Below are 24,705 nucleotides of genomic sequence, written 5' to 3' on the forward strand. Positions count from 1 at the left end.
CTCTGGTCTACCTTATCCAAGCCCAGGAACTCCTTGGCTACCTTCTACTACAATTTCAAATTAATGTTTTTGTATATATTTTGAATCCTGGAAAAATAAATCCTATAGTAGGAAAACATAAAAATTAATGTAGGATGGTGTGTTTCTTAGCCACGTTTAAGCATGTTGTGAGACTACCTCAGTTGGCCAGTTTCCTTTATTCTGTTTTTGGCAGTGGAGGAGCTATTTGGAGGCAGTTTTGAAAATACATTGAATTATTTAAAAATATACTACTTTGTCACTAAGGCATCAGTGTTTGAAGATGGAAAGGGAGGGAAGATGAGTTTATTCTATGGTTAGAGATATTATAATGAAAAAAATCATGAACTAGGAGTTAGTAGACTACAGTTCAGATCTAAGATATGCTTATTCTTTGAATTTGTATATGTCATAAGTTTTAAGAATATTGGTTTTCTCATCTGCAAGATAAGGAATATAATTCCTTTATTGTTGTCTAGGAGTAATAAATGGATGGAATGACATAATGTATCACTTCTTTTTTTTTCTTTTTTCTTTTTAACTATTATGGGTACATAATGGTTGTATATATAATGCAAGTTAATCAGATTAGGGTAATTGGGGTATCCATTACCTTAGGCATTTATCATTTCTTTGTTTTAGGAACATTCCGGGGGGGATAAAGTATGGATGGTTAATGTGTCACTTCTGATGGCTCAGTCATTTGAAATAATATCAAACTTTTACATAACTGTATTTATTAATATTCGGAAAGGCCAAATGAATGTCTCTAAATTGCTCCATATCTAATGTTTTGTGTCTTTTTTTACTTTTCTCTGAGAGTTTTGCATAGTGATAATGTTATCCCCCAAATCAGAAGCTTTCTCTGTCATGTTATATTTTTTAGCACTTTCAAAGGGTTGGGATTATGTATAATCTTTGAATGTCTGGCAGCTATTAGTTCCTAGTACATAGTAGGTACTCAAGAAATGTTTATTAAATAATAAATGAAGAAATATATCTAAGGAACTTGAGCTTTATCCCCTGCTTTTTGATACCTCTGTAAGAAGGATGAGTGTAGGTGAATAAGATGATTTCCTCATTAAGATGGCATAAATCTTTGTCATCTTTTGTTCTTATGATGCCCCCAAATTTATTTAATTGACTTTTTAAGTAATTTATTTAAATAAGTTATTTTAAAAGATGTTGTAAAGACTTGAAATTATACATTTAGTATTCTTATTCTAGGTATTACCAGATACTGAAGTTCCCATGGCTTTGCTTTTTCTGTTCGTTTTAAAAAAAGGTGATTATATATGTGATAAAGGATTTTCACTTGTGTAGTATGTACTTGGATAGCAGATTTTTGTTGAGAAGCATGATTAAATAACAAAAATTTACTGGTTAAAAAAGTTGGTCATTTGAGAAGATCCAAGTATGATTGCAACAACAGTCTTCTTTCTATCAATTTCTGTCATTTAATTTTTCTCTATTCGACCCAACAATTTTCTTTCAGAGGTCAGTTTTCTCATCATGTACAATATGGGGCCTAAAATGTTGTCAATAAAATGGATAGTGTCAGACATTTTTCAAACACTGAATAACTGCAGTCATTTTTCTTGTGTGTAATCCTGATGCATCTAGACAGACAGCACTACCAGAAAGCAGCTAGGAATATTTGGACATATTAACAATTTCATTATTTTGTGAATTCTTTTCTGATTATAAGCATACATAAAATGTATTCATCCTAAAGTTGGGCTTTGTATTAGTGATATTTAAATAGAATATCATATTTCTTGATGACGAATTTTAGGCTTGTCTTTTTGGATCAGACATAGAAGATGTAATAGTGTGAGATAGTGTGTTAAAATACTTTTATTTTAATAGGACTTGGCAGTGTTATAATAAAAAAACAGTAGGTACAAGCATATGCTCACACAATTAAAATTTTGTTTTTTTCTGTTACTCCTTTTCCTTTTTAGTTCTTAAAAACATTATTCTATTATAAGCTCAATTTAAAAAAGAGTAGAAGCTATGTGAAACATTTAACATTTAACCAATTCCAGCAACGTGGTATTTTTTATAAATTATTTTTAGTTGCTATATTTTATTTGTCTTAAAATATTTGATCAAAAGGAAATGACAGTAATCCAGAAGAAAAAAACATTTTACATGGTAGTGCATTGAGTCCTTTAGATAACCAAACTCTTTCATGGTGTCCCCCAAATTCATTTATACTGTTTTGGTTTTTTTTTGCGAAAAGTTATTAGGACATTATATTAAGTGAAATAAGCCAAGCAAAAAGACAAATACCTCATGATCTCACTCGTATGTGAAATCTAAAAAAGTTGATCTTATAGAAGTAGGGAGTAGAACAGTGGTTACCAGAGACTGGGAAGGGTAGGTTGTAGGGTCAGAAGGGGAGAGACTGATCCATGGGTACAAAGTTACAGTTAGATAGGAGGAATAAGTTCGGTGTTCTTTTGCATAGTAGGGTCACTATAGTTAACAATAATGTATTGTATATTTCAAAATAGCTAGAAGAGAGGATTTTGAATATTCTCACCAAAAAGAAATGATAAATGAGGTATTGGATTTGCTAATTACCTTGAATTGATCATGATACAACATATACATGTATGGACGCATCACACTGTACCCATAAATATGTACAATTATTATGTGTCAATTAAAAATAAGATAAAACTTTAAAGATTGTCATGAAGACTTCTGACAGTATACTCCTAGTAATCAAAAAAAGAGGATGGGGTCTGTTTTTCCAAGATAATCTTTCTTTATAAAATCACGGGATAGGAGCCTAGAAGTCATTAGAGCACACTTCTATTCAAAGCAGAAATTATCTCTGTATTATTATTCCTGATAAGTTCATTTATTTATCCATTCATCAAATATTAATTGATTACCTACTATGAACCAGGTGCTCTTCTAATCATTGTGAACAGAAAAGTGAGCCAAATAAGTAAAGTCTCTGCCTCACAAAGCTTGCCTCTTAGTGGGAAGATATGGATTATAAACAAAACAAAATCATTATAATAACACGAAGTGATAAATGTTAGGGAGAAAAGCAGGGTAAGGGGATGTGGTGATTTTATATAGGGTGGCAAGGGAAGGTCCTTTTGATGTGGGGACACTTGGGCAGAGCCGTAAATGAGCTGTGGGAACAGGCTATGTGTCCATCCGGGTAAAGAACATCCAGATTACAGGGGTCAGCAAGTGCAAAAGCCCGCCGGGGGTGATATGCTTGTTATGCTCTAGGAATAGGAAGGGGTGGGTATGGCTGGATCGGGAGCAAAGTGGGAGAATGGTAGGAGAGGTGGCCAGGTGACAGATCACACAGGACAGATCTTCATCACCCTTCCTAGAGTTTCCTTCAATGTCTAGCATGCTTCATGGGAAAAACCTGTTTCTCAACACCCCATAATAAGGAATACGTATTGTCCATTTAATCTTACGAGATAAGAAATATTATGCTAAGGTTAGAATGTACAGTTTAAATATTAATAACTTCTCTGAGTTTGAAGCATAAACATTTATAATGAACATCTGTGACAAGCTAGGAGTCTGTCTTTCTTTTTGCCTTGTAAGCAGTTATTTAAAAAGTTGATGATTTACTGATGACCAATGATAGAAAATAGGTGGGGAGAAGATGTACTGGTCTCTGAATTTGGTGACTTCCATTTAAATATGAGTATCAGTGCTTGCGACTGATATTTTGAAATTGATAAATCATTGATGGTTTGCTTGGAAAACATGATAAAAAATTGGGGTGGCTCCATTTATCTCAGAATGATTTTCTTTTCCTAGCTGTAGCCTCTGTTAGACTTAGTAGTAAAGCAAACATAAAGTGCTGAAATAAATATAAATCCTACCAATTTCAGTTTCTATGCTTGTAAATTTATTTTATTTCCAATTTTAAATACTTATATCATAATACGATGCCCATTTAAAAAAATCAAGCATTTGTAGGCTAGTACATTTCAGATCTCTAGGTATAGGACATATTCACATGAATTCCTAGGATCTCTTTGAAGTGTGACAATTTTCCTCTTTTCACCAGCAGAGGGCACGCTTCACAACCCTGTTTCCCTTTGTCCAAAAAAGCATTGATGAATTAGAAAGGAAGGCTTAAAGAAAAAAAAAAGAAGGGGGGGAAAAAAAAAAAGAAACCAAAAACCCTCATCATCCCCCCATGATAAACTTTTAAATCCTGTGTACATGGTTTATAAAAAAAATCATCTAAATGGAAGGGAATTTAGGATCTAGTCAATATTCTTATCATCAGGCTAGATTTTACACTGTTTCAAACCATCCAAGAGAGATTGAAAGTAGTTTTTATAAACTAAGAGAAGAAAAATATACAATAATCCTTTCTATGAGTCTTTACAGTATTAAAAGAGGGAAAAACAACTTTATTTTTCTTAAAAGAGCTTGATATGAAAATATGAAATGAAAATTTTAATAAATAGATGATATGAGGATAGATTATCCAAGGCTTATTCATTTTGCAGTTTTTCTTTCTCAGACATGATTTTCCACTAGCAGATATATTTATCAAACTTGAGTGGAGCCACTTGCTATTAATATTGGTGCAACTTAGGACAAATAACCTGTCTATACTTCAGTTTGCTTATTTGTAAAATCCATGAAGTAATACCTGCCTGATTTATTTGTGTGGCTTAAGGAAAGAAAGCAGGATGGACAGAGAGCTAACCTGCATTCTAGCCTAGCCCTGTGACATTTGACTAGACATTGACCATCTCTGGACCTAATTTTCCTACTCTCAGAATGAAGAGTTTGGACTAAATTATCTATTAATATAATATGAATGGTATGTGGTCCCTGAAAGTACTATAATGCTAAAATTTCATGTTAATATGGCTAGCAAACTAGAAAGTGCTATATGCATACAACTGAATGATAAAGAATGCATTTACTATATTTTGAAATTAAATTATATTCTATGTTAATATCCAGGAACATATCTGTGTTCCGAAGCCACAATAATATATATTTAAGATCTGATTGGAAAGGGGGGAAAAAAGGCAAAAGTGGAGACAATATGAATAAAACTAAAACCTTTTTTCCCATTCATTCATTTACATTATATATATAAAGTGTATATAGCACGATGTTTTGATATATACATACACCTAGTAAAGTGATTACTAAAGTCAAGGAAATTACTACATTTTTTTGTGGTAGCTAAACACTAAAGGGCTTAATCACTACTGTTGGTAAATTTCAGTATACAAGACAATATTATTAACTATAGTCCTCATTGCTGTACATTAGATCTCTAGACTTACTCCCCCTACGTAACTGTGACTTTGTACTGTTTGACCTAATCTCCTCATGTAGGTCACCGCCCCCTCTCCCCCCCAGTAACCACCATTCTCCTCTAGGTTTCTATATATTCGACTTTAAAAAAATTTTCCTGTGATGAGTGTGATGAGTACTGTCTAGGGAATGGACATGCTTGAAGCTCAGACTCGGGGGGGATGGGGGGGTATGGGCAATATATATAACCTGAACTTTTGTACCCCCATAATGAGCTGAAATAAAAAAAAAATTTTCCTTGAATAAGTGGGATAATACACTATTTTTCTTTGTGTGTTTGGCTTATTTCACTTAGCATAATGTCTTCATGAATGTTTCATTCATGCTAGGATCTCCTTATTTTTTAAGGCTAAATAATATTTCATTGTATATGTGTACCATAATTTCTTTATTCATTCATCCATTGACCCATGATTAGGTTGTTTCCATATCTTGGCTATTGTGAAAAGTGCTGCCATGAACGTGGGAATGCAGATGTCTCTACGTGGTGCTGATTTCATTTCCTGTGGGTATATACCCAGAAGAGGGAATGCTGGGTCATATGGTAATTCCAGTTTTAATTTTTTGAGAACTCTTAAAAGGTAGCCATTATGATTGACCATCAAAGAAAGAGTAAAAATGTACAGCAGTAACACTTCTTCCCAAGCACCTCCTTTCCAGAGTGAAGCAACCCTTGAGTTGTAAATTCACGGCTTATGAGTGCCTTAATCGGTCCGTTATCTTGCTCATTCTGCTTATCTCAAAGGCCATTTACACCCTGTTACATTTCCCTCCAGACTTGGAGACACCCATTTTTTTCCCCTTTCTTCTCTCCTTGAGCAGACTAGAGGCTTGCTCCTCTTTTACAATACAGCTATTTTCAGCTCAATAAAGTTTTCTCCTTTTAACATCTTTCTTGTTTTTTTCCTCTTCCAGCTGTTGCCTAGTAATTTCAGAAACACCTTTCTACTTCCCTCTTTATTTCATTTAGATGAGTTGAAAAGAACCTAACCATGGACTAGAAGTATGAGAGCAGTGTTGAGGATCCACTTGTAACTGCGCTAAAGAAAACCATGCTTTGAAGTGAAAATAGACATAACAAAGACTCCATTTCTAAGAACCTTGAAAGGGCCTTGAAGTCTCCTTCAGAATTGGTGTAAAAGTTTCCATCTTTCTTCTTACTTTCTTTAATTAAATATGGCTGTTTTTAAGTGTTTGTATCTAAGGTAAAATAATAATTTTTACTGCTTATTTATTTTGCATTTCTGCTTAATTGGTATTATGATGGTTTATTCACTGCTACCTGTTTATAATATATAGTATTTTAGGTAATTATAAATTCAATATGCTTTTGTAGACAGACTTGTGGATCTACAATTAGGACATGTTTATTTTTTACTTATCGGGGAAAATGTAGAAATCAACTTCAGACTATAACATATGGGTCAATCAGGAGCTTCTTTTTGCATCTACTTCTTATAGAAAGATTGCAAATGAGGAATCTGAAAGTTTTTAACACAAGTCTGGTTCTGGTTCTAGTGAAATCCAGCAAATCACACAGAGAAGCATATTTATGTTTATATTATTTAGACATATTTATTGTATATTTACTGTGTACTAGGCATTTTTCTAGGTACTTGGGATACATAAGTGAACAAGACAGATCAAAATCTTTGCTCCTCATGGAGTCTAAATTCTAGTGGTGGTGGACCAGGGAGAGACAATGAGCATAATAAATAAAGTATATAATAGAGTAGACATTTAAAAGTACAATGGTAAAGAAATAGAGCAGGGTATGAAGGATTGGGAGTGCCAGGCTAAGGTGAGTGGGTTGCAATTTTAAATGGGCTTTCAGGTAAGCCTCATTTAGAAGCTGAAAAAATTGAGGAAGGCAAAAGAGGAAGTCATGGGGATATACATAGGATAAGAGCTCTGGGGTAGGAGCATGTCTGGTGGGACTGAGGAACAGTGAGGGGACCAGTGTAGCTGGCTGGACTGAGTGAGCAGAAGAGTAGGAGGGGAAGTCAGACGTAAGGGGTATAGTTTGTGGCTGGCTTTGTAAAGCATTGCTTGAACTTTGGCTTTTACTCTGAGTGAGGTGGAAGCCATTTGAGAGTACTGAATAGATGGATGACATCTGATTTACATTTTAAAAGGCTCTTTCTGGCTGCTCTGTTGAGAATAGCCTGTAGGTAGATAAAGATAGAAATCGGAGAACCTGTTAGAAGACTAAGGCAATAATGCAGGTTACAGATGGTGGTGAGAGAGGAAAGGAGTCAAGCGTATATGCAAGGGAGTGATTCTACTGATTGACTGTGGAATTTAATCAGAGTAAGGAGGGTAGAGAGAACATCAGAAGGATGAAGGACAGTGAAAAATTAGTACAATTAATGCTCTGCAAGAACTTGTGGAGTTTAAGCATTGTCACAGTGAATTGAGGTACTAGAAGGAATGAGCTTGATGATGGAAAATGCCCGGGAGGTGGGATGCATGCAATTTGGATTTTGGAGTATTTGTAAGTAATAACAAGATGAAAAATGTGACTTGGGAGTGAGTGGCTAGGATACAGTGTAGGATATGATTACTGGAGGAGAGAAATTCAGACAGAGGCTAGGGGTGTTGGAGGAACTACCTATACATAAGTTGAAACAGGCAAAAATTAAGATAGAGGTTGTGTTTTAGAAAGTCATAGTAAACCAGGTGCTAAAATTGTCATGAGTGGAAGTGACTTATGTGTCTGGAGCCCATACCAATGATGAAGGTTTGGGAGTGATGTAATCTGATGAGATGAAATTACAAGCCAGGAAACTTTATGGAGGAGAGAGGAAGGATGGTCAGGAAGCTGTAATGAGAAGCAAGGAAGACACCCACCTCACTCCTAGCTAGGCCCACCTGCATGAAGGTTGTAAGAGAAAGGCAACAGTTGAGAGAGATGCAAGGGAGGCAGGGTGTTCAGGGAGGAGCCAGGATTTCTGTTAGAGAAAGAAGGTAGAGGTTACAAGAAGGCTACTTTCCCACTGAAAAGAGAAACTAAAGAATGCCTTTTATGATTGAAGTGTCTGCCTCCCCGAAAATTTGTTTTTATCCCGAGGAATAAAATAAATGAATATTTACTGAATACCTGCAATATACAAAGTGCTGTATCCTAGGCTCTATACAAATGCAATGAAGCATAAGCCACTGCAAGACTTAATTGTGGTGACCTATCCTACCATATTATCCCCAGTCCCTGAAGGTTTTTCCCATTGACTGGACAAAAGGAATAAGCACTGTGGTTCTACAGGAGAGGGAGGGGTCAGAGGGTTAGGGTCCTCCTGGCTGGGCACAAAATCATCTGGCTTTTACTTTTCTGGTAACGCTGTGCTGTGTTCTGTTCATATTATCATGGGATCTTTTTGAGACAGGCTTTCCCTACGTTGCCCAGGCTGACCTCCAAATCCTGGGCTCAGGGGAATCCTCTCGCCTCAGCCTCCTGAGTAATCTTTTGATCAGAAGTTTTATCTATATTAATATTAAAACATTTCTTTACAATATCATCTAACGATGGTTCCCATAGTTTCTTCTGATTTTGATCCATATGCTTACATGGTTTTTAATTAGCTGTAATCACATTTTTTTGTTTTACTTTTTATATATAATATGAATCACTATGTATTGTGTTGCCTAGTGAATAAGAGATCAGTCCAATATGTTTATTTTAGAGACAAGGAGGCACAAAGAATTTTAGTAATGTTAGTAATTTTATAGCTAGTTCAAGGCAGCAACAGAACCTCAAAGGAAGTCTTAGAGGCCAATGTTTTTGTTATGATGTTCGTTCCTCTGCCTTTGGTAATTCCTATAGAATATTCATAAATTATGGTGATATCAATAGGTAGAGGGAAGAAAGCAGAGGAGTACAATGATGTTGATCCTGAGGCTTTTTATTTTCATAAATATTTTTTTATTACCACTACTCCAGAAGTCCTTCCTACGTCCCTCTCCTAAAGGTAGTTACTATCCTGAATTCTATCATTATAGAGTCATTCTACCTGCTTTTTCCCTTTATATAAATGAATTTATAGTGTATGAACTTCTTTGGGCCTGGTTTATTTTGTTTAACATTATGTTATGAGAGTTACCATTTTGATATGAAAGGCAATAGTTTATTTTAATTGCTGCATAGTGTTCTAGAATATGAGGATACCACAATTTACTTATTTATTCTACTTTGGAAGAATATTTCTATTGTTTCAGTTTTGAGTTATTTCATATAAAAATACTTTGACATCTTCGTACATGTTTTTTTTTGATGCACATATTTATACATATATCCCAGTTGTGGGATTGCTAGCATAGGGTATGTATACATACAGTTTTTGTGACTACTGCCAAACATTTTTCCAAAGTGATGTGTACCAATTTTGATTCCCTTTTGCAATGTATGAGAATCCTTGCCCACTTGATATGGAAGCTAGTTCACAACTACCATGGCTTTATCAAGGTATTGGCCACCTACTATGTACTGGAAGGTGTTGCATGTAATATAGAATAAAGTGTATGATGTAGTTTCTGTCTTTGAGCTTCTCTTAATCCAGTCAGCATAGCTAAAACCTACAAAAAAACTAAGGACAGCATTAGTAGTACATAATAGAATGCTAAAATATAGGGGCAAGCAAACAACAGCTACATCTATTAATTTTTTTCTGTGATTTGGTTTTCATTTCTGTATTTGTTTTTCTTTTAAGAAAGTATAAAAGGAGAAATGACACTGATCTTAATGAAAAAACAAATGAGTTGATTAAGCATCTAGTCAGATTTATTGGTGTGTCTATTAAATTCATATTAATTTTTGTTCGTAAGTTTTTCTTTATAGATGTATGAAAATTTCTGAGAGAGCTATTTCAGCTAATAGGGAGAAGAATGTATGTTAGCCAAGATGCTACCTCTTTCCCACCATCTCACAGGTTCGGGGTAGGCTTTATGCATTATTTATAATAAATGTCATTCAGCCTGTCTCTCTGCCCTTCTGGTGAGAGGAACTAGATCATTATTAGACAGCTCTAATTACAAAGTTTTTCTTTATATCTACCATAATCCTTTGTGCCAGGCATTGTGCTAAATGCTGACATGCATTATCTCATTTAATCTTCTCAATAATTTGGGGATGTAGTACTAGTATTAGCCTTATCACATGGATAAGGAAACAGGCGTGGGGTTTAAGTACTCGCTTGGGAGTTGCAAGTGATTTTCTATAGAAATTTAATGATTAGGATGGAGCTGGGCACGTGACAAGCTTTCAGTCGCTAGTTGAATGACTGGTTCACCAATAGTAGATGAACAAATGGTCTAATCTTTACTTTTGGGGAGACATGTCCATAAATCTTCTCCACACTTCACCTGGTCATGTGATTCCATGCAAGACATTTAAGCTCTCTGTCCTTTAGCTTCCTTATCTAGCAAATGTATAATAGATACTGATATCTGATAAATCTTCTTAGTTGGATTCTTATGAGGTTAAATTTGGGTACTATTAAGTGAAACCCATTGTTTGTAACAAAGTCAGCTAATTGCATTTTTGTGTTAGACTATTGCATGGATTGTATGGGTCTTTAGGCCACTTTGGAAGGGGGCGCATGCTTCTGTTGAGTGGTGTTTTGAATTTGTCATTCAGTTAAGTTGGAGGAAAAAAAAACCCTGGGGAATTAAATAGAGTTGTTTTCTCTCATATTAGGTTCTTCTTGTGGCCAGAATATTTTCCAGTCTTCAATGAAATCTCTAGAATAAGAAGTAAGGAAGCCTGGTATTTGAAACTAGATTTTGTTTGTGCAGCTGAGTAAAAACCTAGCTTCTTTGACACAGTGCTGATGCTGTAGTATTACTACAGAGGAGGTTAGCACTTGACTGCTATGACTAGAAGAAAATCCTCAGGATATGAGAGGCTGCCCACAATATGGAAGGTGAATCTCTCACATTTCTAGGTGAGATGTTTGCAGGATTAGAAAATGTCACTTGCGCCTTTCCTGCTGTTGGTGGAATTAGCTGTTGAGGAGAGATGTCTACTCCCAGCCCCTCCCTTGTTTTTCTTCAATTACATCTTCCAGGTGCTGCTCCTATTTTTGTTTTTTGTTCTGAACCATCTGTACAGTACAATAGGAGGTGGTATTGATAGTGGTTAAAAGTTCAAAGCCAGACTGCCTTGAATCCTGCCTTCCAGCTATGGGGCCTTGGTCAAGACATAACTTCATGGTGCCTCAGTTTCCCTATATGTAAAATGTGAGAAAAAGTAGTCCACACCTAATATAGCTGTGAGGATTAAATGTTTTTATATATGTAAAACACTTTGAGCAGTATTTAGCGTATAATAAATAAAGTAAGTAAAGGCATTTAATATATGAAATTTTGTTTAAAGAGGGAAAAGCATACCTATTTATGATGGTATCTACAATATAAAAGATACCTACAATAAAAAAGTATTATTTGCATTTTTATATCTAGGTTCAATACTTACGAGAACACTGTCTTTTTAAGATATGGGTCAGGGAGGGGATAACAAATGAGCTTGAAAAACGTATTTTTTAAAATACAGTTTTCTGGAAATATTTAAAAAATTTATGCCATATTACATTTATTAAAAAAAAATCTATGAATCTGAAATCTTATAGCTTCAGTTGAAACCTGGTATTTTCCCCCATACTGATGTCCTGAATGATAGGAACAGGCAACTGTACTTTTAAGGAAAATTTCCACTCCCTTTTCACTTGTGCTTGCTTATTCCTTAAATTCCTTCCATAAATTTGTTCATTAAATTCATTTTGATTTTTTAATCTTTAGAACAGTGTATCCAGGAGTTTCTTTTTCCTCCTGACTTGTATTATTTAGATCTGACCTGTGATACCCTGCAGAGTGTGACTAAGAGGGACTCACCTAAGTTCTCTCCATAAAATAGTGCTTAAAAATTAGACTTCGATTTTCGATGTTAAGTAGTATGAACACCGTGTAATATCCCAGAACAGTTTTATAATTCTCATTTAAAAGTGCCTTTAAATTATCTTTGACCAAATATGAACAACTTTTTGTCAAAATTTCATTTGCAAGAAAAACAATGCTTAAGCAGAACCAACATGTCCCTCTTCTTTCACATGTTAAGTCATTGGAATGGTTCCTCCCTCTATCTTTATTTACTGTCATATCTCTCCTGGATCACTGTTGAAAGTTTCTCAGTGGTCTCCCTCCTTCCTCTGAAGCCCTCCCCACAATGAATTTGCCACATAACAGCTACAATGATCTTATGGAAATGTAAATTCAGTCATGCCATGCCCCTTTTCAAAACTCCCCAATTATTTCCTTTTGCTTTCTGAATGGAATCTAACTTCTGTGCTTTTTGCCTGTAAGAGCCACTGTGCCTCTCTCTTGCCACTCTCCTCTCTGCTCATTTGACTCCAGCTGTGCTCCCTTCTTGCTCTTCCTTGACCATAGGGAGCTCATTACTAACTGCAGGCCTTTGCCCTTGCAGTTCCCTTTGCCTGGGATGATTTTCCCCAGATATTCTCATGAATCACTTCATTCAGATCTCTGCTCAAATGCCACTTTTCTAGAGACCCCTTGTTTGATCACAACCTCTCCCTATCATTTATCACTTTACTCTGTTTTATTTTTTTTATCACAGCACTTATCACCACCTGGTGTGTTATATATTTATTTGGTTATTGTTTGTTTCTTCCCACTGGAATATAACATTCAGAGAGTGTGGGTTTTGTTATATCCACCACTGTTATTTCTAGAACCTAGAAGAGATCCTGGCTTATAGTGGGCAATCAATATTTGATGAATGAATGCATGATTGTTGAATGAATTAGCTTGGCAAGTGTGTAGACTTAAGCAGAATTTATGACCATCTTATCGATTGACAGTATGCCATGTTTCAGATTCAGAATATTTGTTTTCTCTTCATAAGATGATAAGAATAGAGAAATGGATTTTGGGGATTGCTTAAGACTTGGACCCCTCTCTTCATAAGCAGAGCCTGAGACAAGGGCTTTCACATAAGTAGTTTATTTTGGGAAATGATCCCAGGATATAGTAGTAGAGTGCTTGGAGAAGAGAAAGAGGAAAGGAGTAAAAGCCTATCCAAGGTGCATTTTTGGGCTGTTTATAGCTGTGGGCAACTGTGACTCAATCCTGCTGGGCAAACTTGGAGAATCAGTGCATGATTCACCTGAGAACTGTGCACCTGAGACACAGAAGAGTGGAGCATTTAAACATAGCTCCCACATGGTCTGCCAAGGGTTGCATTGCTTGTTAACCCCCACCTCTTCCAGGTTTGCACATTCATTGGAATAGCTGAGCAGTCCTGCATTGTCCCACATGGCTGCAGTGTAAGCCCCTGGTATGACACAGGAGAGTGAAGTGAACAAATTTATGTCTAACAGGACTGCTCTTGTTGAGTGGCTAGTGGAAGGAACATGAGACAGGGAAACAAGTTAGGAGGCAGTTGCAGTGGGCCAGGCTAGCCAAGATGATGGTCTGGAATGGGATGGTGTCAATGGAAATGCAGAGAAGTGAATATATTCAGGATATATTTTAGAGCATAGAGAGAGAAGATGGCCTAGCCCTAGGCCCAAGCCCTAAACCAACATTTAGAGTCCCTGTAGCAGAGAAGGAACCAGAATGGGGAACTAACAAAAGTCTCCAGGTAAGTGGGAAGAAAGCTGGGAATATAAAGTTATGAAAACCAAAGAGGATGAAGTGGACAATGTGTCAGTAGCTACTGGGATATAAAAAAACAAATAAGAAAGGAAGAGTTCATTAAACTTGGCAACATGGAAGTCATTGGTGACTTTGGCCAGAAAACTTTTGATGGAGAAATAGGTGGAAAAATGATTAGAATGGACTGGAAGAAGAATGGTGTGAAAAACTGGAGGTAAGTTGTATAGAAACTCTATTGAGAGTTTAGCTATGAGGGAAAATAAAGAACCAGAGGGATAAGTTAGGTGAGGTGTCTCCCCTGCCCTAGGTGGGATGTTTTGGAGCATATTTGAGTGTTACTGAGAATTACTCAGGAGAGGGTGAGACTAAAGTTTCAGGAGCGAGGTCTTGAGAGAAGTCTTGAAAAGGCATAGATGTTAGGGGATTCCGAGCATGGCTGAAGACAGTGATTGTTAGTAAGATAGTCATATTTTCTCCATTGTAATGATAGAGAAGAAAAGCAGGCATGAACAGACAGGTTTGTCTGTTTGAGGTCGTGATGATGACAGAGTTCCACGTTAGTGGCTTCCTTTTTCTTAGTGGAGGTACCTGGATTCTGAAGGATGATGAAAATGTTGATGTTAAAGTGAGGGATGGAAAAGAATGCACTGGTCAGGTGCACCTACCTGGGCAAGAGGACAAAGGAGAGAGAAAATGCATTAGGTGCATGTGATATCTAATTGAATTACTTAAAAATGGACAAGAGTGTTAGTTACCGAGTTGTGGGCTCTCAGTTTGTAGAAAGTAGGATCTGCTTGTGAGAGGTTTTCAGGGTCAGACTGAGAAGTCTAGATTTCCTTTTATAGGTGGCAGAGAGCTGTGTAGGGTTTTAGGGGAGAGGGAGCGCCGTGAGGAAAATGATGTCTAAGGAACGTGAGTCTTTCATCTGCCTTCAATGCAGACTGGAGAGTGACAGAATAGAAGCACTCAAGAGGCAAATAAACATCCTACTAACACACCCATTTTAGTCTCTGCATTAGAAAATTATTTAAGATCTATTTCAGTGTCTGTATCTAACAGTAATCATTTGTGAAATGTCCCCAATTTACAAATGGGGAAACTGAGGGATTAGCAGGACTCAAAAGGAAAATCCTGATCTTTCATTAGTCTGAGAAAATGGGCGTTTACTCTGTGTTCTTATGCCCTGTGACAGGAATTTCTGAAGGGCAACAATGAGGTTTGCAGCTTTTGACATCCAGGTACCTTGTGTTCTTTACATATTTCTGTATCTTTGGGTTAATACATCATTTAACCCTTGCTAGGGACATTCTCCATGGGACCACTATATGAGGCAGAAAAAGATTTTAATGAAATAGGTCCTAAAATAAAGCCCCAAATTGTGTGAGTTTGGGTAGATAAGACCAACATGTACATATAAATTAGAAACCTATAAAAAATATGTATACTGGAGATTGTTGTAGTGCTTCACAAATTTTAAGAGCTTTAGTCCTGAGAATGGAGACGTTCATAAAAATTGGAATGATTTATATGGATGAGTGGGATGTCAAAAAAGGAAATTAATAGGGGAAGCATTGATTTGTAGTAGACATCTGAGATTTAGAGTCAGAAGGAGTGCACTGTAGATATGGTAAGAATATCAGCCCAGATTAGAGGATAGAAATGAGTGTGGAATGTTTAGTGAGCAGAGAGGCCTAGTGAAAAGAGCACAGACTCTGGTTAAAATCTCAGTGCTGCCACTTTCCAGCTGTGAAATCTGGGACATGAAATACACTCTTCCTGAATTTCATCTTCCTCATCTACATTGCAGGCATAATAATGTTTGTCTTCAGGGTTTTCATGAAAGTTTGACATAAGGTAGGCATTGAGCCTGGCACCCAATGTTGGGGAGCTGTTATTTATGGCACAGTACAGACAGGTTCATCGTTCATTCAGTCCATTCCTTCAATGAATGTATGAATTTGCTAGGCACTGTTCTTGGTTCAGGGGATAGAGCAGTTTATAAAAAACCCAAATTTCCATTCTCATGGAACTTATAGAGAGGTGGGTATTGGAGGAAAAGGAAGAGTGATGTAGCTGGAACAGAAAAAAGAAGTTGGGAGGTAGTGAGGAGCAATGGATGAGATTAGAGAGGAAGTAGAGGCCAGGTCAGGTAGGGCCTGGCGTCTAGGGTGAAGATGTTGAGTTTGACTTTGAGTGAAACGGGAAACCATTTAAATACTTTGAGGGGAACAGTGACACAGTTTGACTTATGTTAAAGGCTCACTCTGGCTGCTTTGTAGGAACAGACTGTAGGGAGACTAGGGCAGAAGCCCGAATGTTCTTGCAAGAACTCCAAGTGGGAAGCAAAGAGGTCTTGGGTTAGGTCATGTTGGAAGCTATGAGAACAGGTTAGAGAGTGGATATATTTTTAACAAGGAGCTGATAGGCTTTGCTGATGGGTTGAACTTAGATTGTGAGAGGAATAGGGGAGTCAGGAAAGATTCTTCTGAATGGAGTTTTCATTTGCTGAAATTAGGGAGATAGTAGTAGTAGCAGGTATGGGAGGAATAATTAAGATTTCGGTAAGACTTATTAACTGTGAGTTTTTTTAGACTTCCAAATGGAACCAAACAATGAAAGTTGGATGTGTGTCTGGATTTCAGGAGATAGGAACAACCTGAAAATATAAAATTGAGAGAAATTTTCCCTGAGATAATTTTTAAAGCCATATAATCAGATGAGATGAGCTAGGTGTAAGGTTTCTTTGAAGTAGCCAGTGCCAGAGAAAGAAAGAGGAGCAGAGTTGAAAGGGATAAGTAAAGAGGCTTTATTGGAGCGCTCCCAGGTGGGGGTTACGAGGGCCCCGGGCAAGCCTCACGGGACCCACGGAGTGGTACCAGAGAGGCCGCCCCGCCCAGAAGTCTGAGTGGGTTTATATAGGTTTTTAGGGTTGGGGGATGGGAGCTTCTTCGGCCAGGAGATGTCCGCGTGTGGAGTAAGGAATTTCTTTGTTTCAGCTTTGGGGGGGGTATTGAGAGATAGGAGGGACTTCTTCTTTTTTCCATTAGGGAAGGGAGGGGTACCTGCCACCAGCCTTACACTAGGGAGTTGGGGGTGGGGGACAGAAAGAGAGAGAGAGAGAGAGAGAGAGAGAGAGAGAGACTAGAGGTTTGAGGATTTAGTCCTGAGTTATACCAATGTTTAGAGATCAGGAAGATAAGAAGGAGCCAGCAAAGGAGACTGAAAAGTGATGTAGGAGAAGAGTTGAAAGTAGTGTTCTAGAGACTAAAACGAAGAAAGTGTTTCAAAAGCTGGATGTGATCAGTAATGTCAAATTCTGTTGAATGTAGGAGTAAGAGGATCCTTGAGAAATGACAGTTGGTTTTGGCAATGTTAAAATTACTGGTGACCTTGACAGGAACTGTTTTAGAGAGACTAGTAGGGAATAAAAGATAATTAGAGTAAGTTCAGAACAGGAAGTATAGACAGCAAGTAGAGACAACTCTTTTTAAGGAGTTTTGCTGTAAAAGGGAGCAAAGAAATGAAATAAGGAAGATCAATAAGATTTTTTTTAAAAGAGTATAGATATAGTGTGCATTTATGCTAATGGAAAAGAGCCAATAGAGGGAGAAATTTGCTTAATTGAAAGGTCGAATTCCTGTTAGAAGTTGTGAGAAATGTTTGGATAGTGGATGATAATATAGGGCTTTAAAATCCAGTGGTTGAATTTAGACTGTTTATGGTGGACAACATGAAGCCTTTGGAAATTTTTGAATAGAAAATGACATAATAACATATATATACTTATAACAAAATTTACTGAATTGATTTATGACTTAATGATTTTTGAGCATCATTATCTCTAACTCCCTTAAATATAGAAGAAAATTCTTTGCATTGTAAATAGCTGATCTTTAGGTAGACTTACAATGCACTATACAACACTTACTTTATATATGCTAGCTTATTTAGTCCTTCCAACAATTCCAGAGGGTAGATACTATAATTGACAGCATTTTATAGGTGAGGAAACTGAGGCACAGAGATTTAGCAACTTTTCCTAGGCAACATCTATAAGTGGTAGAGCCAGTAATTGAACTCAATCTGTTTCTAGAATAAAGCATAAAGCACCTTATTCTATCGTCTTAGTTTATTGTGTTCTAAATTGTAAATTACTTTTAGCCCCATGTACAGTTTATGGGGACTTATAAAAGGTCATTATTTTCCTCACCTAAATATTTTGCCTCTCCATTTCTGTTAATTCTACAAATTATATTTCATTTGTTATAGGTTATATATTATAATGCATTCATCATTGTGTATAATTTGCATATCATGTACACACAAATTCCATTTATATAACTTATACCCTTCTCCATGTGGTGGTCAGATGCAGAGATCCAAGCAGTTGGAATGTTTTTGATAATAGTTGCTTCATAATTGCATAGTGCTTTATTGTTTGCTAAGCACTACCACATAAGTAATTTCATTTAATTTTCACAACAACCCTGTGTGTTAGTCAGAAGAGATATAAATATTGCCATTTAAACAAAGAGTCAGAGATTGATGGAAATTTGCATAGTGCTTAGCTCAGAGTAGACACTTAATAAATAATTGCATAAAAGAATAAATGAACAAATGGTCCATAGTCATAGTCACAGGGTTTGGAAGAACAGAGCATTAATAGAAAGCTGAGACTCCTGACTGCTAATCCAGGGATTTTTTTTTACTATACTGTAGCTGTCTTGAATTTTTTTATCCTTGTTTTTTAAATAAAGTCCATTGACTCCCAAGTATTAGCAGTTAAAATATAATCAAAGTGGTGAGATGGAATTCTTTACTTGCTGTATCTCACACTTAGAGCTGTTTTTTGATTGGAGAGTTGTAGTGATGCCACATATGGTAGACATTTTCTTCAGGTCAATATTCAATTAATGTCTCAGAAGATTGTTAATAGAGGCTGAGTTGTAGGGAGTGCTGTTTTGGAGGTGAAATGGATGAAGAAAAGATGATTCTCAATTACTGAACTCATTAAAATACTGAGGGTGATTATTTACACATTTAAGCGGCATTAGTTGTTCTGACTTGAGCAGGCTCCAGCCTGGATAATTGGTATCTTTTCCTTTGCATATCCCTGTCTCCATTTATTTTAACAGACTTTGAGGGCAATATGCTTTCTGACATCCTATTTTGGAGCACTTCTATACATTTGCTAAAAATGATTCGATGCCTGCCAGATGCACCTTTGAACTATGTCTATTCTGGGGGTGGGTAAAGAAGTTCCAGATTCTCGATCGGCCTCTGAAACAAGCTGTGAGCTGGCTCTGGCTTCTCTGCTCTGAGAAGGAGGGCAGTGAACAGTCTTTCTGGATGAGGAAGGCAATGGCAAGGGAGGCGGTGCTGAGGGATTTGGCTAAACAGTTAGAGGCTGGGGAGCACATATTTTTATACTCTGTCAGACGGGAGTGATTTCACACAGCCAAGTAACTGTTAGAATGTGATGGGTATTTGTCAAAGTCATAGTACGATTGTCAATGTTTTGCTCTGTGGGGGGAAAGTTAATGGGAGCTTTTCAATATGTCTTAGGCATGAGTCCTTTTTGGGGGGCAGGAGGGATAACAGTTCATTTTTATATGGGGTAGATATTTTTATTGTACTTCTCTTCTATGGATCACTAGGCCTCTTATACATCTTGATGAGAGGACATATGCAACTCCATTTTAGAGTTCTACGCTGCTGCACAAAACCCGTGAGCACAGCCTGTAGGACCCACTTGCCATGAACTCTTCTTGGCGGGGAGCATGATGATGCAGTGTTCCTTTAAATTTATTATCTGAAAGAGTATGATCAGTAGTATAGCACACTATTAACAAATATCTGCCTCAAAATTTTTTCTGACCAAAGGCACTTAAATCATGTACCATGCAAGAGACATTTGAGCAGCTGAAAATATCTTCATTTTTGGGAAGAGAAATTGATCCTACTCACAGGCAACCTTGCAGTTTGTCTATATACTGAGGTGGGATTGTTTCCATTGAAACAAGATGAAAGTTGTATTCCTGAGTGTCAAAAAAGAAGGTCTATTTCTGTGGTTTGACATCAATTTAAAACTTAGAATCCCACATCAGGCAGCAGAGAGCCCAAGGTTACATAGAGAGCCTTCTGCTGAAGCATGTTTGCAACAGTATTTTGAGACATAGTTCAGGACAAGAGACACAACTTTGTTGTTGGACCAAGTTACAGCACCAGAATACAACATGTCTCAGCTAAAAGCTTAGTTTTCTGGTAGGATTTATTTGTGGAATGATAATTTAATGATACCATTAAATATCTTGACTTTGATCAGAAGTCAAGGAACAGCTGTTTGAAGAATTTTTCTTAAGCAAAATTGCACTGCACATAGTAGGTGTTTTCAGTAATCAGTTGTTGAATAAATGAATGAATTGAAGACATTATGTGCTTTGCTTCTTAAGGTCTTCCTGGGAAGTATCGTTTGAAAAACTCCTCCAATGGTTTATTACCAGCAGAGTTTGTCTTTCCATATGAATTCACATACTTCTTTTGATTTTGTTACTTCTTAAATGGTTTCTGATCCATTTTAATTTTTAACTAAGCTGGTTTATGAATTTTATTATTTTTGTTTAATTTTTTTTAAATTTCAAAATATTAAGGGGGTACAAATGTTTTTATGACATGGATACCTTGTATAATGCATTAGTCAGGGATTTGGTGTGCCCATCACCACAATAGTGTTTATTGTACCTGATAGGTAAGTTTTTAACCTTCACTCCCTCTCATCCTCCCCCCTCCTTGATTTCCAATGATGTTTATGTCTCTTTGTGCCCATGTGTGCCCATTGTTTAGCTCCCAATTATGAGAGAGTACATGTGGTATTTGTTTTTCCATTCCTGAGATACTTTGCTTATGATAATGGTCTCCAGTTTCATCCAAGTTGCTGCAAATGACATTATTTCATTTCTTTTTATGGCTGAGCCATACTCCATGGTACATACACCACATTTTGTCCCATCCAAGTACTAACCAGGCCTGACCCTGCTTAGCTTCTGAGATCAGACCAGATCGGAGGTGGGTAGAGCCACAGAGTTACACAGGGCCATAGAGCTGTGAGAGGGGCGCTGGGCAGCTGGGGCTCTACTCCTTCCCATGTCCCCCAGAGGCAGTTGCCTCAGGGCTTCTCAGGTGGCATCTGTGGCATGTTCTGCTCAAATTCCCCATGGTGGGGAGAAGTGCTAAGCTTCCAGTCACAGGACATGCAAGAGTGCCTGCTCTGCCTGTTCCCTCCCTGGCCTGGCGGGGACGACAGGGAGGTGGCTGTGGCAAAGATGAAAGCCTGGTATAGGCCTGACATTTTGGACCTGAGAACTCACAATAGTGTCGGGTTGCAGTGACCCGGGAAGGGAAGGTAGGAGGTTCCTGCTGTGCCTGCCCTCCCGTGCACTGTGGCTGCTCAGACTCTAAAGCAGCTTCCTGGTAGGGCCAGAGGTCTGCAGCGGTGGTGGGGGCCCCCACAGCTCCCTCACCCCCTCAGTGCCTGCAGGGGTTCTCTCCTCTTGTCCTTCCCCACGTGTAGATGCCTTCCCCAGGTACCTTTGGATCTTGCCAAGTGGATCACCCTGTCACCTTCGCCTTCACCCTGAATGTCCCCCATCGCTTTTCCAGTGACTCACAATATTCTTTCCAAGAAGGCCCGTATAGGTGGGCATCCACCTGCAACTTTTGATCCTCTCCATGAGAGCAGCGCACATGGGCTGCTTCACCACCATCTTGCCCCTCCCCCTGTATTTTAATATTATGAAATATTCTCTAGATTCTATAGCTTTGGGCACCTTAGAATACATTTAGTCTGTTTCACTATCTACTGCTTTAAATGCTTTGAGTCCTATTGGAGATTGAAGAGGGTATATATTATATATGAAAGGGAACGCAACAATGAAATAATTTCCTCTAAACAGCTCCCTCATGAGAAAGGGATCTTCTCATTGAGACCTGTGAAGGAGGGTGCTAAATTCAGTCTGGAGCTCAGGACGGGGCTGTGGTGACATCCCCCTCAAAGTGTGGGCACTGCCAGAACAACCTTCCTCCTGGCCATAATCCACTGTACCCATCAGAAGCTCCTATTTGTCTTCCATGGAAGAATATTAATTGAACACAAATTCATTGTAGTGATAATTTATAATCTTTAATTTATTTTATGTGATTTAAGCCTTTGGGAAATTTATTGATTTTAATTTGCCTCCACAAACATTTGCTGAGAGCTTCAATTTAAGAATAACAGATTTTTCTCTTGAGCTTTTTGAGTACACTCTATTAAGGGGCAACATCTCTGTGTCCATTCATTTCTTTCCACAAGAGATTCTTTGTGAGATGTTACATTATTATGTTATTTACCAATTCTGCTAATTTACTTTAGGTGGAGGAGCAGCCCGAATAATTTAAGTGCTTTTAGATTAGCCTATTTTTGGTTTAGATATTATTGTATTCTCACAAGTACAACTTTTTATAGGTCAACCATTGTTCAGGAAGAGTGCAGACTTTCTTGGACTCTTGGCAGTTTAGCAGCTTGCAGGGGATAGTAATTCCTGATAGTTTCTAACAAAGGCAATCTTCATTTTGAACAAGGCAAAACGCAAATTGTGCCTGATACTCAAGTGATGTAGTAATGGCACCCAGACCCAGAGAGAAGTACATTAGCACATTTGCTCAGTGATGAGTTGACCAGAACCATTTATTTCTTTATCCAGGAACCTTGATGGATTACTGGCTTGAAGAGCAGGCAGAGATGTATAGATATAGCACTCATTCTAACAGAAACTGGCTATATTTTTGCTCACCTCTTATTGCTTTTTTAATTCAGCTACATGTAAAGAGGATGCTGCAAGGAAGCACATTATGATTTATGAGTTGTGGAGCCTGCTGCACTAACAAGAAGCTTAAAACTGTACTGCAAGCTTGTTTTCTCTGAATTTTGAAAAGGAAAAAAAAAACGTATTTTTTCTCCCCACTTATGAAATTGGTTACTTAAAATGATAGCAAAATTTTGATTTTAATGACTGTTTCTGTTTGGAGGAGGGAATTCAGCTACATAAGATGAAAGGAAATAATTTGTATGTTCTATTTTAAATAATTTCTCAAGATGTGGGCCAGCTGAAGTTCATTTTCTTGACTGAGAGAATCACTAGCAGATGGTGGCCTTAGCACTGAAGAGTGTGAGCCTCTGACCTAGATGATCTGCTTGTCTTCTCCCTATTTTTGGGTTCTGTCAGGTCCTGTTTATATAATGTCATGTTATTATGTAATTATTCAAAATTTGAATTATTTTGGTTTTTAGGCATATAAAACAAAGTGTGTATACATACTTTCTTCATACCATATAACACTTCTTATTTTTATTATATTTGATGCAATTAATCCTGTTAGGAAGGCAGATTTATTATTGAAGAGATTAAGTGATTTTTTTAAAACCAGATCTCATGGCCAGAAAGTGATAGATCTTTTCTTGGAACTTAGATTATTTGATTACAGTCTGTCACTCTTTTTACTTAGAAAATACACTGAACATGACACAAAAGAATGGTGTGCATGGAGTCACTTAGTGTGTGCTATTTATTTGGGGTCACCAAGGGAAGCCATTGGGTACCATGAGAAAAATGGTATCCAGGGGTGATGGATGTGGGCTGAGGAGGCTGGTGAAATACCAAATGGTCCAGTCTTGTGATTACCAATGCATTCCTCACTCCAAAATGAACCATCAGCAGGGAACATGTAGACCTGTATTTCACATCTAAATATAGTAATCAGAAAATCATTTTATATATAATAACATAACTTCTTAATCTTCAAAGAAAAAAGAAACAGTCTCATTTGGTAGTTCTGAAAACCATAATTCAGTGGAAATAGGTGCAATCCTTTGCCCTCCTTCCAAAATAGGAACAGCAAAGAGAAAGAGGAACGTGTTATCAGAAAGTTAGAGAAATCAGGAAAACTTCTGAAGTGGAAGGAGCTGGCAACTTATTTTCTTTTTCAAGAATTTTTATGCTTTCAGACCAATATGTTAATACTATGTCCCAAACAGGGGAGATTTGTGACTCACAAGTAAATATTAGAAATCTGAGAATTCAACTTCTACTCACCAGAGATCATCTCAGTTGAGTCTTTAAAAATAACTTCCTAATAACTATATGTAACAATTCAGTGTATTACATAATAATAGACTATGTATAATAAACCAATATTGTTTTCCTCCGTTAAAAAGTTTGATTAGAAGATTCTGCTGCTTAACTTTTCATCCTTTATGCTTCACGGGAGCTAAAGTATAAACAGGACAAAATAAACTTCTAGTGAAAATTATTTGCAAAGTATTTCTATGTTCCTTTCTTTGCTATATTTAAGACATATTATGTAACTCAAAATAAGTCCAGGGTTTCCCCCAGTCTTGGGGTATGTATGAGTCCCTAAGTTCTCATTGCAGGATCTAGTCTGTTTGGATTTCTCTTATGTCAGACAGCACTGTCTGTCAACTAAGAAATGTGGCTTCTGGAGAGTAAATTGCATGATCAGCCTAACTTCACATTCAAAGCAACTTCCTCCGCTCCCTCTCTCTTAATTACATTCTAGAATAGTGTTTAAAACTTCAGTTCCTTTCACTTTTCTCAAGTTTAGTCAAGGAGAGTCTGGCGTACAATG

General features: G+C 37.2%; 1 protein-coding gene across 2 annotated transcripts in view; it reads left to right on the forward strand.

Annotated features, from left to right (window-relative positions):
- Window positions 1–24,705, forward strand: part of TAFA2 (TAFA chemokine like family member 2) — a 392,025-nt gene that overhangs the window by 150,071 nt on the left and 217,249 nt on the right. Inside the window, exon 2 of one of the 2 annotated variants that reach the window (XM_045553467.1) lies at window positions 7,266–7,274. The exons of the other annotated variant lie outside the window; for it this stretch is intronic. The gene's annotated coding sequence lies outside the window, so the exon portion shown is untranslated. The remainder of the gene's footprint in view (window positions 1–7,265; window positions 7,275–24,705) is intronic. 2 annotated transcript variants of the gene reach the window in all.

This window comes from Lemur catta, chromosome 6, assembly GCF_020740605.2.
Source record: "Lemur catta isolate mLemCat1 chromosome 6, mLemCat1.pri, whole genome shotgun sequence".
Classification (NCBI taxonomy): Eukaryota; Metazoa; Chordata; class Mammalia; order Primates; family Lemuridae; genus Lemur; species Lemur catta.